At 48.3% G+C, this 14,455-nt stretch overlaps 1 long non-coding RNA gene across 1 annotated transcript in view; it reads left to right on the top strand.

Moving 5' to 3' along the window:
- LOC142301611 (uncharacterized) overlaps positions 1–14,455 on the top strand; it is a 69,868-nt gene that overhangs the window by 40,190 nt on the left and 15,223 nt on the right. The window contains exon 2 of the long non-coding RNA XR_012752845.1: positions 13,732–13,884. This is a non-coding gene — a long non-coding RNA (uncharacterized LOC142301611). The remainder of the gene's footprint in view (positions 1–13,731; positions 13,885–14,455) is intronic.

Here is a 14,455-nt window from a genome sequence, read left to right as displayed (position 1 = left end):
GTGGGTACTCCCAGAGCTGGTGGGAATTGCAGCAATGATGTTAGGCCCTCCGCAGGTAGGGCCATGCCTGGGAGATGTAACAGGGGTAATAACGGAGATCACACCTGGTTGTCTTTAACAGTCTCTACTCACTTGGACCCAGGGGTTGCTGGTTCAGGTCCCAGGAGTATCAGTGCCAACTTCACAATTGTGTCCCATTTGTTGCTGATTCTTCACCATAAAAGTAACATTTTTATCTTTATGTTTGAAGCCTGAAATGTGGGAAAAGGTTGAAAAATTCAAGGGGGCCGAATACTTTCACAAGGCACTGTATTTACATAAACAAACAAATGAATTTATAAATGCTCATACATATACATTTATGCAATTTACTTTCCAGCAACCATACCCCAGCCTCTCATTGGTAACCCCAACTGTATCTTAATTTCAGACCACTTTAAGGTGTATATACTCAACAATTGATTAGCAGGACAGAGTCCCTGGGGTGCAACTATAAGATATGGCATTTTTATCATCATCTTTAAAGTGTTTCATTTATATTTGGAAGCATGGTAGATATTATATTATTTTATGCTTCAAGACGTCCCCAGAAACGGATGGAAATACAGAACTAGTGTGATCCTAGTCACTACTTTTGGACAGCATAAACGGAAGGGTAGTCAGACAAGACGGGATCAGAAAACAGGAGAACACAACAGGACTCAGGGAGTAAGCAGAGACGCAGTCAAGTAACAAGCGGAGGGTCAGAATTCCAAGAGAGCACGTATTACGAGGGGCTGCTGATAAGTATTTGGCTTTACCCAGAGAGATACGATGATGAAACTTTACATTTATTCCACATACTTTCCACTGATGTCAACTCAACACACTTCTTACATTAGTATTCCAAGGTCTGTAAGCCTAGCAAAAAGAAGGATTTCGGTTGTGCCTCAAACCAGGCATCTGTAGCAGCTATGACATCAGAAATGGTGTCAAATTTGGTACCCTTGAGGTGTTTCTTCAGGTTTCGAAACAGATGATAGTTGGAGGGAGCTAGATCTGGTGAATAAGGTGGGTGGTCAACCAGCTGGAAACCCAGCTCTGCCAGTTTTGCCGTGGTTGCTTGTGTAGTGTGAGGGGAGGTATTGACTTGCAGGAACAGATTCCTTTGGACAGCTTGCTGCGTTGGCCTTCAGAGCTGCCTTTAATTTGTCCAAAAGTTCAATGTAATACCTTGCATTGATGGTGGAACCCTTTTGAAGGTAGTCCACTAACAGCACGCCCTCCTTATCCCAGGACACAGACGCCATCACCTTAGTGGCTGATTTTTGCACCCTGATCTCCTTTGAACGAGGAGAACCACTGTGCTTCCACTCTTTTGACTGGTCCTTGTTTAGAGGGTCATACAAATAAATCTAGGTCTCATCCATAGTGACCAGTCGATCCAGGAAGTTCTTATCAGTCCGGAAACGCTGACAACTGAACCGGGAAGTTTTCACTTGCATGCTTCTCTGATCTGTTGTCAAACATTTGGAAACCCACTTTGTAGGTAGCTTCCTCATGTCCAAATGTTCATGGATGATGACACAAACCCGTTCACGGAAATCCCCATGATGTCTGCTATTGCTTTAGCTGAAATTCGTCGATTGTCTAGTATGAGGTTGTGCACAGCATCAACGATCTCCGGAACAACAACCACTCTCGGTCGTCCAGGACGTTCCACATCATTGGTGTTGAAGTGGCCCGGCTTAAATTTGGCAACCCAGTTCTTAACTGTGGAATATGAAGGGCATTGATCCCCCAATGTCTGCGAGATATCACCATGAATATCCTTCGTGGGCTTTCCTTGCAGAAACAAAAAATTTATCACTCCTCTGCTCTCAGTTGCTGTGAATATCACATTAGACTCCGCCGTTTTGATTTTCCCGCGTGCGTAGAACACTGGTTCCATAAGCAACAAACACAAAATTTTGAAAACATATATTAGACACATAAGGCTTTCATGTGATGTAACATTCGTTACCATAGAAACAAAAAAGATCACAAAGCCAAAGACTTATCAGCAGCCCCTCGTAGAATCAGGGAGCAGACAGAGACACGGTCAGGTAATGGTCCAAGGTCATAAGCCAAGAGGTAACGACAAGAACAGGGAGAAGGCAGAGAGGAGTCAATGAATGGTCTGGGGTCAAGAAACTTAAATAAGAACACAAGCGCAAACAGTAGTTAAGAGCACACCTGCAGAACCAGGGAGTACAACTGCCGAATTTCTAGGAGAGCATGCTCAGTAATGAAACAGAGCAATTACCAGGAACATGGTAATTGCCCCTTGACAATTAGCCAGCCGGGGACAAGATTCCACGTCTTGTCCCACCAGCAAGCCCAGAGAGTGAAACGGAAGCCCAACACGGGGGATAGGGTGTCCTCCAGAACCCACAGAGATCCCACAGGTCAGATTTTGCAAGCCACAGATTCCAACAAACAAAGTTACCGGGAGTGGACTCACCCATTTCAAGCGGAGTTGTCCTGTTGAAGACACAAACACTGAGTGCAGAAGGAAGGGACCCCTGTTTGCTGTACAAGGAAGGATGTGGGACCCGAATACACCCACCGGAGGTTACCAGTCACTGGCAATTTGGTTTAACACTGGATTCTGTGTGGATTTCTTTGGAACTGTGAGTACACCATCCTTGCCCGGTCCAGCCCTGCATGACACTCTCCACAGCATTCCTCCCGTACACCTGGGCACCGGGATAACACCTCCCCTACCCGTGGAGGGGATACCATCCTGCTGCCCCACTCCATCAGCCCCGGGCGTCCCATGTCCAGGCAGCGGCGATGCTACCAACCCTCACCGCAACCCACGGGTGGCATCACTGACAAACATTTCCTCTGTAAATACACCCTTTCTACGGTTTTGAGGACGGACGGACGCACGAACCCAGGTCCGGCTACCACTCGAGCCACAGTAACGAACCCGGATCCGAGCAGCCCTCTGCAGTGGTCCGGCCCCCATCCACAACATATTCCCCTTGTAACTGAAAAGAAGTGTGCCCGCCGCAGGCATGATGAGAGACTTTGTGAAAACCTATTCAGCGAAAAATTGTTGTTGGTAAAGAAGATCTGTGTCAGTGTGTGGTGTTTGAGGGCACTGGGACCTGCTGCAATTGGCAGCTGGGAAGGGGTCCCGAAGATAGAACTAGCCCTGGCCTCAGGCCTGCAAGTAAGTGCCCCACACCCCAACTCCCACAACCCTTTCCCTGCACTAAAGGGGGATACACGGCGCAGAGAACTGACCCCGGGCTGTGCCGCAGCAAGATGGCAGTACCTGCTGCGACTACCACCGCACCCTGCCACCCATCTAACAGTGCCAAGAATTCCAACAATTTTGTCTGACCCATTTTTGGTGTTTGTGTGACATTATGTACAATTTGACTTTTTTTCTGTTGTTTTTTGTGTTGTTTCAATACATACAAAGGAAATAAACACACGTGTGTAATTATAATAATTCTCTGGTAGAAATGCGCCATGAATCTAATATATATATATATATATATATATATATATAGATAGATAGATAGATAGATAGATATTCCTCCATAGAATACGGAATTTATTTATTCACAAGGAAAGAATAGAAGTGATGTGCATATGGCTTCCTCTACATATGCACACTGAGCTAAAATAAGAGTAGGGATTTTATAAATAACTTCCTCTGATGAAAAAGATGTGATGAATACTAATACATGACAGTTCCATTTCAGAAGAGCATTTAGTACTAAATTACAAGCGATGAGTCTCTGTTATATGAAATATTGTAAGGTCCTTTTCTTATTTTATGGAAATTCACCTAATTTGTCTTGAAGGAGAACAGTCTATGAGATATTCATAGCCGCCTCCTAAATGCTTCATATTACACGGCCAAGTAAATTACGTGCAGAATAAGACATTTTGTAGCTAGCAGAAATTATTATTTAATAGTCTTTGTGAGCTTTTCTATAAAGCTTCTTTCTATTGACTTCTAATATGGAACGTTTTTACCTTACTGTAAATTCTTAACTACCAAATTCCTTTAAAGAGAACTTATCATATTGAAAATGCTGCTCTAAGGGCTGTGTATTGTAGAGCAGGAAGAGTTGAAAAAATTGATATATAGGTTTATGGTAACAATTCAGTGTTTTAGGCTTGGGCTACACGATGACATGGGTCGCGTGAAAGTGAAGTCACAGTGACACATTACAACATTGGATGTAATGATTTTCTATAGTGTTGCGTTGAGATCTACGTCATGTTGTCACTGTGATACATAGTCATAAATGTTTCTAATTGTGTTGGATTTCCAGTTGTTGGTTGTAAGCGACACATTTGCCATAGGCTTCAATGCAAGTCGCAAGCAACATGTGACTCGTGTGATTTGACTACAACTTTGAAGGTTGAACTACAAACTACATAGGTCTTTTTTTAACCTATGTAACTATGCTGTTTTATTTGCTGAAAAATCCCACCTCTAAAATAGCCACATGATAGCAGCAACATGCATACAAAGATAGCTGTCAACTACTAAAGACTGCCTATTGAACTCATAGTACTCAGGTACAAGTTTCAATATAGGGTAATTGCCTTCAAAGTCAAGTTATCCATAGTACAGTGGATAACTTGTTGATCGCTGGTGTTCTGACCAATGGCAAAACCAGTGATCCCCAGATCACAGCATTGGAACAAATTTGTCAAAAATTTTGAAATATTTGATATTTGAATTTTATAATATTAACACAGAAATTCTGTACAAAGTAGTTCATAGATAACGTTCACTATTTGTCTACTGTACATCACTATTATTTTTTAAATGTCTTCTTTTTGTCAGCATATTAAAACTTTTTAAAGTTTAGCAGCAATTTTTCTTTTTATTTTTAAATTAAATTCACAAAACTTTTTTTAGGAGAGACCACTTCACTTTTGAAGAAATTTGGTAGGAATGAGTGTTATAAAACTCTTAAAAAAAATGATTTCCCCCTCCAGGATGATCTTTTTCAAAATTAATAATATTTATTCCATTGCATCATTTTAAAATGGCATCAAGAAAAACCGTGGGGGATAGAGGATCTGGCAACGCGTTTCGAAAGCTGGTTGAGTTCTTTATCAAAGCCTCTTGGGATAAAAATTTCCCGGCATCCTTAAATATTTCAAACAACCAATGAAAATATAAAAAATACACCTGTGCATAATTAAAATAAACATATAGACAAAAGAAACCAAATTTATGTACACAATAAAAAAAAATAACCTACAACCCTAAGGGCGGCTTTGCACACTACAACATCGCAGGTGCGATGTCGGTGGGGTCAAATCGAAAGTGACGCACATCCGGCGTCATTTGCGATGTCGTAGTATGTAAATCCTAAATGATACGATAAACGAGCGCAAAAGCGTCGTTATCGTATCATCGTTGCTAGCTCCGACTTTTCCATAATTTTGCTGCAGCGATGGTACGATGTAGTTCCTCGCTCCTGCGGCTGCACAGATCGCTGTGTGTTACGCCGCAGCAGCGAGGAACTTCACCTTACCTGCCGCCGGCGGCTCTACGGAAGGAAGGAGGTGGGCAGGATGTTTACATCCTGCTCATCTCCGCCCCTCCGCCGCTATTGGCCGCCTGCCGTGTGACGTCGCTATGACGCCGCACGACCCGCCCCCTTAGAAAGGAGGCGAGTCGCCGGCCAGAGCGATGGTCGCAGGGCAGGTGAGTACATGTGAAGCTGGCGTAGCGATAATTTTCGCTACGCCAGCTATCACACGATATAGTACCTGCTTCAGGGGCGGGGACTATCGCGTGCGACATCGCAGCATTGGCTTGCGATGCCGCAACGTGCAAAGCCAGCCTAAGAATGAAGCATAATTTCTTTACGTAAATTGAATCTGTGAAGCCCCGCCGGTGCTGTGTCGGTGCATACCTTCAGGGACTCCACGTAGCTGGTGCTGGTCACAGGTAGGGAATCTTCGGTTTTGATCGTGACGCCACTCTCAGTATTGCGGCCAGTAGGGACCGCCACTGCAGGTTGAGGGTCGCCTGGGGCTGATGGTGAGTGCAGTTAGTTGGAATAGCCTCCTGAGAGTGAGGCAAGCCCCAGGGCCCGGTGTAGGTTTGTAGTACCACAAGGCGCAGAATAACTCCACACAGGCAGAATTGTCTTTCAAGGGCTTTACTCACATTTGATGGACTGGTGAGTAGCCCGGGCGTAGCTGAGATGAACCAGATGGGAACCAGGTATCCTTCAGGCTGACTTTATGAGGGTGACTACTGACTCGCCTTCCTTAGCCCTTGGTGGTTTGGGGTGACCCCGACTTTGAGTCCCTATGGGGGTCGCCCAGGGAAGATGCTGCAGCCTCTCTCCCCCTTTTGTTTGCCGTTTGCTTGTTCCCCGGACCAGGCCACTCCAGCTTCTTGCCTCCTGTGACCTATGGGCCCTCACTGCGGTTACGTGGCTGCGGCTTTTGTGGTGTTGTGGTGTGGGCTTTGAGAGCCCCACACCGGCAGGTTTAGCAGAAGAAAGCTGGATCTATCTTTGCTTCGGGATCTGCCGCCCGGTTGGGCCTGGTGCTCTCTAGCAGTCTCCTTACTTCCCACTCCGTGCTTTCTCTCTAGCTGAAGCTGGCTTTCAGGCAGCACTCCTAGTTGACCGTTCTCCCCCGTCAGTAGCCACTGCGCGGGGCGCTGTTAGACAGCATCAACCCCACAGGTCTGCTCCTCACTGAGCCCTCTGGAGTTCTCCTCTAACTGACTCACTGCCCCTCCTCTCCTGTTCTTGCCTACGCCACCTAGCAACCAGACTCTCCACCACACCCCTTGAGAGGAGATGGAGGCTTTTGGCCCCCTCCACTATTCCAGTGAAGGTCAAGGCTTTTCCCCCTCCTGGGATCCCCAGGGGTCCTCTCATGGGTACATGTGTGAGACCTGATCACTATGCGCCTGTGTTCCACACCCCGGTCAGCCTTCTGGATTACCTGTATTGTACTGTCCCCAGCATGGGTGCAGTACTCAGTGGTGCCTGACCAGGTCAGGGGCGCCACATTCCCCCTTAGTTATCACCAGCACGTCCTCGGGCTGCAAGACAACATTTTAAAATGCATAAAACATTAAAACATGTAAAACATTTAAAAGCACCAGGTACCATACATCACCACCCTCCACCCACAAGTCCGTTAACCCACCCAAAACCCCTTTCACGTTGGCCGCGACTTCAGCCACTTCTGGCAGGATGTAGAGGCGGCTTTCATGGGCTGGTGGTCTTCAGGGTATACCTGGCCTGGTGGATCCGCGCCTTCAGCCTCTTCTGGCAGGATGCAGAGGCGGCCTCTACAGTTGGTGCTGACCAGGTACCCTCTTTGTGGTGGTGAGCCAAGGCCCCATAAACAGGCGTGCTCTCTGGTTGCAGGTGAGCCAAGGCCCTATATACGGACGGGCTCCTCCTGGTTGCAGACGAGCCAAGCCCCTAAACAGGCTGACTCTGGTGGCGGTGGTGCCCTCTGGTGTAACTATTTACACTGCGAGAGTTTGTGGCTATAGCCAGTTCATAGCCTTAAGGTTTATTTCTCACAATAGTTTTTGTGGGCACATGCTTAAACGTTGCAAAACAAACTTTTCAAACTTCAACTGGTAACTTCTTTCTTTACTTTACTTTACTCCTCTTTACCAGGGCTTGAGCCTGTATGGCTGTGGCACCTGCTGCTTTCCTGCTCTTTATCGTCGTCTGAGGTCGTTTCATCTGTAGGTTCCTTATCTTTTCTTTCTTGATCTTCATCTGTGTCTTTATCTCTGTCTTTTCTTTCTTGTAGCATGGGGTGGCTGTAAGGTTTGCTGGAGCATAGTGCTACGTCAAGCGCGTACAGTCCTCTTTCGCCTTCATGCATAGTGAATTGTACTGAATCCCCCATCTTTAGGTTTCTGCCAGGGTGTCCTCTAGGCAGATGAGCGCTCACATCTCTTCGGTTGACAAATATCCCTTCCTTCACACCAGGTGCTACAATGAATCCATATCCACTTTTCAAGTTGAAATCTTCCACTACTCCTCTGCAAAGGGGTCCTCTAGCCTGGGCTCTGGACCTTCTCAGTAACCTTTTCTCCTGTAGGTCTCTGGCTGCAACTTCCCTCTGCTCTGGAGATTGTGGTGCAGGGGACAGCGTTGTTTTGTTGCGACGCCTTGTCCTGCGGCCTGAACTCTGCGTGGTACAGCTTGCAAACTCCCAGGTGAGACTTTTAGGCAGATCTTCGTCAGCGGACGGTGTCAGGTCTTCCTCATCCCAACGGGAATAGGGCAACATCTCCGGCTCTGAGTATAGATCCACTGCTGGTGGCTCCGGAGTCAGCTCCTCAGCTTCCTGGCCTCCTCTCCCCCTTAGTTCTTCGCTGCACTCTGGTTGTGGCAGTGCTGGGGATGGGCTTTCTTCAGCTGGTCTGGGCGGTGGACTCTCTGGCGCGGCTGCAGGGGTTACCTGAATCTCCTTGGGGGTATGCGGAGGGAGCAGATACCGATCCACCATCTCTTGTGGGAACTGGGCCTCTAGGTCAGCCTTCAGCTTCCAGTATTCGGGGTCCTCTCCTATCAGGGTCTTCCTAGCAGGGACCTCTCTGGACTGGGGAGCGGTGTCTGCTCTGGCCTTGCAGGCCGGGGTAAACGATGAGGTAATCTCTTCTTGGCGGGCCGCGCCTGGCATGGCGGCGGCCTGGTCTTGGCGGGCCGCGCCCTGGATGGCGGCGGCCTGGTCTTGGCGGGCCGCGCCCTGGATGGCGGCGGCCTGGTCTTGGCGGGCCGCGCCTGGCATGGCGGCGGCCTGGTCTTGGCGGGCCGCGCCCTGGCTGGCGTCGGCCTGGTCTTGGCGGGCCGGGCCTGGCATGGCGGCGGCCTGGATCTGTGTCGCTGTTGCAGGGGGCTCTGTGCAGGCTGGGCTGGACGTCGCTGCAGCAGTCTGGGCTTGGCGGGCCGCGCCTGGCGTGGCTGCGGCCTGGTTCAGCACCTCACTTGCGGCGCGGACGAGCGTTGCTGCGGCGGTGGGGTCTCGGCGGGCCGGGCCTAGCAGGGCGGCGGCCTGGGTCAGCGTTACGCCTGCGACGCGGATGAGGGTCGCGGTGGCAGCCGGTTCTTTGCGGGCCGGACTGGGCGTTGCTGCAGGGACCGGGTCTTGGTGGGCCGAGCAGGGCATCGCTGCGGCCGCTGGGGCTTGGAAGGCCGCACCTGGCGTGGCTGCGGCCTGCTTCAGCGTCGCCGCACCGGACGCCTCTTCGGGGACCGCGGGCGTGGCAGCAGGGGTCGGGGCACTTGCGCTGGCCGGGGCATCACTCGACTCACCCACCGGTGGCAGCATCGGGGTCTGCGTCGTCGCCGTCCGGTCTGGCACTCGGCGCGCGGCTCTCCTTTCATAGGCCCGAACCGCGGCAGCCATCTCCAGCAGTTCCATTCGTTCTTCTCTAATCTGCTCCACGACCCGGTTCTCCAGTCGGTCGCAGAACTGGGCCAGCTCCCGATACCACCAGGCAGCGGAGCCCGGTTCTGGATTTCTGCGGTCAGACGCCATTTCTTCTGCACCCTCTTCTGCACGACTCTCCAGCTGTGGACTCGCCGTTGCCTCTGATAGCAAGCTGTTCAGTTTCTGCTCTGCCTCTTTCAGCAGCTCCTCTCCCAGCAGCAGGCTTCTGGCTCTCTTTCCTTCCCGCCGTCCCTGGACGCTTCCACTCTCATAGCTGGCAAGGTCCGAACTCTGCAGGGGATCTCTGGGTAGCCACACCTCTTCGTGGGCGGTAACTTCTTCCAGCGCGGGCTGCTGTTTTTTTTCAGCGCGCTTTTCATGGTGGCAATATGGCGGCGCTTCCAATTTTTCAAGCGGACCGCCCAGGCACATGGTCACCTGTCTGGACAGGTCTAGTCCTTATCCTGTTCGTGACGCCAGATGTGAAGCCCCGCCGGTGCTGTGTCGGTGCATACCTTCAGGGACTCCACGTAGCTGGTGCTGGTCACAGGTAGGGAATCTTCGGTTTTGATCGTGACGCCACTCTCAGTATTGCGGCCAGTAGGGACCGCCACTGCAGGTTGAGGGTCGCCTGGGGCTGATGGTGAGTGCAGTTAGTTGGAATAGCCTCCTGAGAGTGAGGCAAGCCCCAGGGCCCGGTGTAGGTTTGTAGTACCACAAGGCGCAGAATAACTCCACACAGGCAGAATTGTCTTTCAAGGGCTTTACTCACATTTGATGGACTGGTGAGTAGCCCGGGCGTAGCTGAGATGAACCAGATGGGAACCAGGTATCCTTCAGGCTGACTTTATGAGGGTGACTACTGACTCGCCTTCCTTAGCCCTTGGTGGTTTGGGGTGACCCCGACTTTGAGTCCCTATGGGGGTCGCCCAGGGAAGATGCTGCAGCCTCTCTCCCCCTTTTGTTTGCCGTTTGCTTGTTCCCCGGACCAGGCCACTCCAGCTTCTTGCCTCCTGTGACCTATGGGCCCTCACTGCGGTTACGTGGCTGCGGCTTTTGTGGTGTTGTGGTGTGGGCTTTGAGAGCCCCACACCGGCAGGTTTAGCAGAAGAAAGCTGGATCTATCTTCGCTTCGGGATCTGCCGCCCGGTTGGGCCTGGTGCTCTCTAGCAGTCTCCTTACTTCCCACTCCGTGCTTTCTCTCTAGCTGAAGCTGGCTTTCAGGCAGCACTCCTAGTTGACCGTTCTCCCCTGTCAGTAGCCACTGCGCGGGCGCTGTTAGACAGCATCAACCCCACAGGTCTGCTCCTCACTGAGCCCTCTGGAGTTCTCCTCTAACTGACTCACTGCCCCTCCTCTCCTGTTCTTGCCTACGCCACCTAGCAACCAGACTCTCCACCACACCCCTTGAGAGGAGATGGAGGCTTTTGGCCCCCTCCACTATTCCAGTGAAGGTCAAGGCTTTTCCCCCTCCTGGGATCCCCAGGGGTCCTCTCATGGGTACATGTGTGAGACCTGATCACTATGCGCCTGTGTTCCACACCCCGGTCAGCCTTCTGGATTACCTGTATTGTACTGTCCCCAGCATGGGTGCAGTACTCAGTGGTGCCTGACCAGGTCAGGGGCGCCACAAATCCCTTTGGAAATCGAGTCCAAATTAAAAATCAAAAATGCTTCCCTGGTTATTAAACATCTCTTGATATCACCACCTCTTCGAAATCCATTAATACACAACATTTTGCAAATTGCAAGTCATATATTATTTGATGGCAAAATAACGTGTATTAGTGCTGTCAGAAACTGATGACTTGTGAACATAGTTGCAGGTTTTGCAGCAGGATGCTCCACATCTAGAAAAAACCTTTGCACTTTAGCCAGGTTCTTTTAGTTTGGGTAGTTGAAAAAATTTTGGAGATACTAAACTCCCCATGGTGGGGTCTCTTTTGTGACAGTGTTGCACCCATTGTTTAATAAATTTTGCTGTGTATCTTCCTCATATAATATTGTCACGACCCAGTACTCACAGTAATCACAAATTCCACAACCTGCAGGAGACCGGACACCTCAAGCCAAGATTTCGTACAGATAATAATCAACACTATTAACATCAAGGTGTGTCCTTAATGATTTGGAGAAGCCTTGGTCCCCTCCTCACCTGGTCATACAACAGTGGCCACCAATCAGTTAGAAGACAATATGGATACATGACATGCTGAAGGAATTGTTAGGTTCTCGGAAAGGGGCTCCTTTCCTTCTCTGCCATGACCAGTATCTTCTTCCCCTAGACATCCTTAAGGGAGTTTTCAAGGTGGTTCATCTGAGATGGAAGCAGTTTGGGAGGACCTCAGAGTCTGTAAATGAGTTGTCCTTACAAAAAAAGACATGGAGAGCAATATATCCAGCTTAGAGTCTTCATACAGGGCTGAGCCATCAGCCATCAAAACAGAGCTGCAGCAATTGTCAGAGAGGGTATCCAGCGCCGAAACACGGTCAGCATCTATAGCGCAAGAGGTGTGCAGTCACAAACAGGCTATTTCATCCCACTCCTATCTGTTAGAGTACCTGAGTGACCTGGTGGATGACATTGAGAATAGAGGACGACATAATAATATCAAGATTAAGGGATTCCCAGAAATGGTGGAACAGCATAGATTGGAAATGACTTTGTGCCATCTTTTCCTTTCCATTTTAAAGGTTCCTAAAAATATGGAACTGGAATTTGACAGGGCTCTCAGGTCTCTAGAGAAGGAGATCCACTGGCATGTCTAAATCACGGGACGTGATATGTCGAGTCCACAGGTATAAAGTCAAGAAAGGTATCTTAGCTAACTCTTAGAGATTTCCTTTTTGACTCCAAGTTCATCATCTAGGTTCTTTGCATATTCCCCATAGTCCTGGGGACATTCCAGCTTTTGATTCAAGTTTGAGGATTCTTTCTGTGTCAATCCCGCCTGTGGACTGGCCAGAACTTCCAAGAGGTCCCATATTGGATAATATTCCTCAACCACAGAGAGAACCAAGAAGGAGGGGTCCCAGAGGATGGAATAGCAGAGATTTTGTCCTCCCATCTGACTGAATTATTTTTTTCACAGTTTCTTCTTTGGTGTAGCTCCAGATTTGGGAGCAGCTTGCTTAATTGAGAGTTATTGGGGAATCTAAATAGGGACCTGTTCAAAAGAGCTAGTTCTCATAAATGATATTGCTGGTGACATATATTCATAGTTAAACTGAAAAATAAGGAGCGCTGATAGTGTAATACCAACAGATCAGTGAGGTAGATCAGGAAAAATACACTCACCTGAAACGGTTGTGATAGTCACAACCACTGATAGAGCATAGGATGATGGCGTCTGCCGCAGCCCCACGTGGATGTGCATACAAATCAGAGTGAAGAGGGGGTTAATGCCGCGCATCAGCCAAAATGAAGATGTAGCACGTTGATGTTATAAACGTATTCTTTTATTCTATCTATCTTATTTTATATCTACTATGTTGATGCACTGGTCCTGAAGAAGAGGTATATCCTCAAAACGCGTAGACCGATGGAATAAAAGAATACGTTTATAACATCAACATGCTACATCTTCATTTTGGCTGATGCGTGGCATTAACCCCCTCTTCACTATGATTTGTATGCATATATTCATAGTTGAAAGTTTTAAGTTTAAATTTGGCCTATGTGTCTCACATTTACACATATAGGCTAGGGATTGGAGTAAAGTTTTGGGGGGTTGTCTCTCCGTAGAATGCCCGTTTCCACATTGGAAAACGACACGCGGCAAGACAGGTGTGGAATATCTTTCTCACCTTCTCGTCCTCTCCCTTTTTTTCATTCTATGAGATTACCTGGTGGCGCTTTGTGACCTTGTGATTTGCTGGTGGAGGTGCTACCATCCACTTTGGGGATTTTTTTCTTTTTCTTATCTTTTCCCTCCTCCCCTTTCATCCCACTATGATGGCTTCTATCAAGATTAGTTCCCTCAATGTAAGAGGATTAAATGTTCCACAGAAACATTCACAAATCATTTATTGTGTGCATAAACAAAGAGTTCAGATTCTTTTGTCACAAGAAACACTTCAAGACTGAACATGTGCATACGCCAAAGGAGTTTCCATAGCAAACCACAAATCACTAACATTTTCTCTTATTGATTCTCTTGTTGACGATCAGAGCAGATTCATTTTTCATAAACTAAAAATTGCAAATTCAATTTCCTCAGTGGCCAATCGGAACCTTCCGAATAAGGATCAGATTGCTACATGCTACTTTTTTAACTTCTTTTTCTGATTTTACAGAAGGCGTTTTGACTACAGGCAGAGCCTTCAATATTACCTTGAATCCTTCAGTAGATTCCTGGACAGGGTACTGTTCTGCTGAGACAACTTCTTTATTAGAAGCGGATCCTCCATGCCCTCCGGCTGACAGATGGCACATATTAAATCAACAGGGTAAGGACTACACATATTTTTCATCTCCTCACAATTCATATAGCTGCATATACTTCTTCCTTTTGAGTCAATTTGCTCTTGCATGGCATCCACTAGCTACGATTGGAGATAGTCTGGGGTCAGATCATGCTCCAATTTTTCTTTCTTTATCCCTACCTTCTCTGGTCCAATGCTCTTAGATGTGGAGATTAAATGATAAGGTCCTTAAGGATAATCTAAGCACATTGGATCTGGAGGATTTTATTGATTCCTTTATCAAGGTACATACTTCTGATCAAATATCAATTCCCTTAAGCTGGGTTTACACACTGCAACATCGCAAACGACATCGCTGTAACGTCACCGGTTTTGTGACGTTACAGCGACCTCCCCAGCGACATTGCAGTGTGTGAAACACATCAGCGACCTGGCCCCTGCTGTGAAGTTGTAATCGCTACAAATCGTTCAGGACCATTCCTAGGTCCTTTGTTTCCCGCTGTGCAGCATGCATCGCTAGAAAGTTAAGGGGACTTTACAGCGACTCAGCGGCTCTGTCTGTGTAGCGTCCTGATTAGCGGTCACCTGTGAAGGA

The sequence above is a fragment of the Anomaloglossus baeobatrachus genome, chromosome 1 (assembly GCF_048569485.1).
Source record: "Anomaloglossus baeobatrachus isolate aAnoBae1 chromosome 1, aAnoBae1.hap1, whole genome shotgun sequence".
In the NCBI taxonomy this organism is placed as follows: Eukaryota; Metazoa; Chordata; class Amphibia; order Anura; family Aromobatidae; genus Anomaloglossus; species Anomaloglossus baeobatrachus.
Note: the sequence above shows the minus strand (reverse complement) of the source record. Positions and strands in the feature narration are given on the sequence as shown.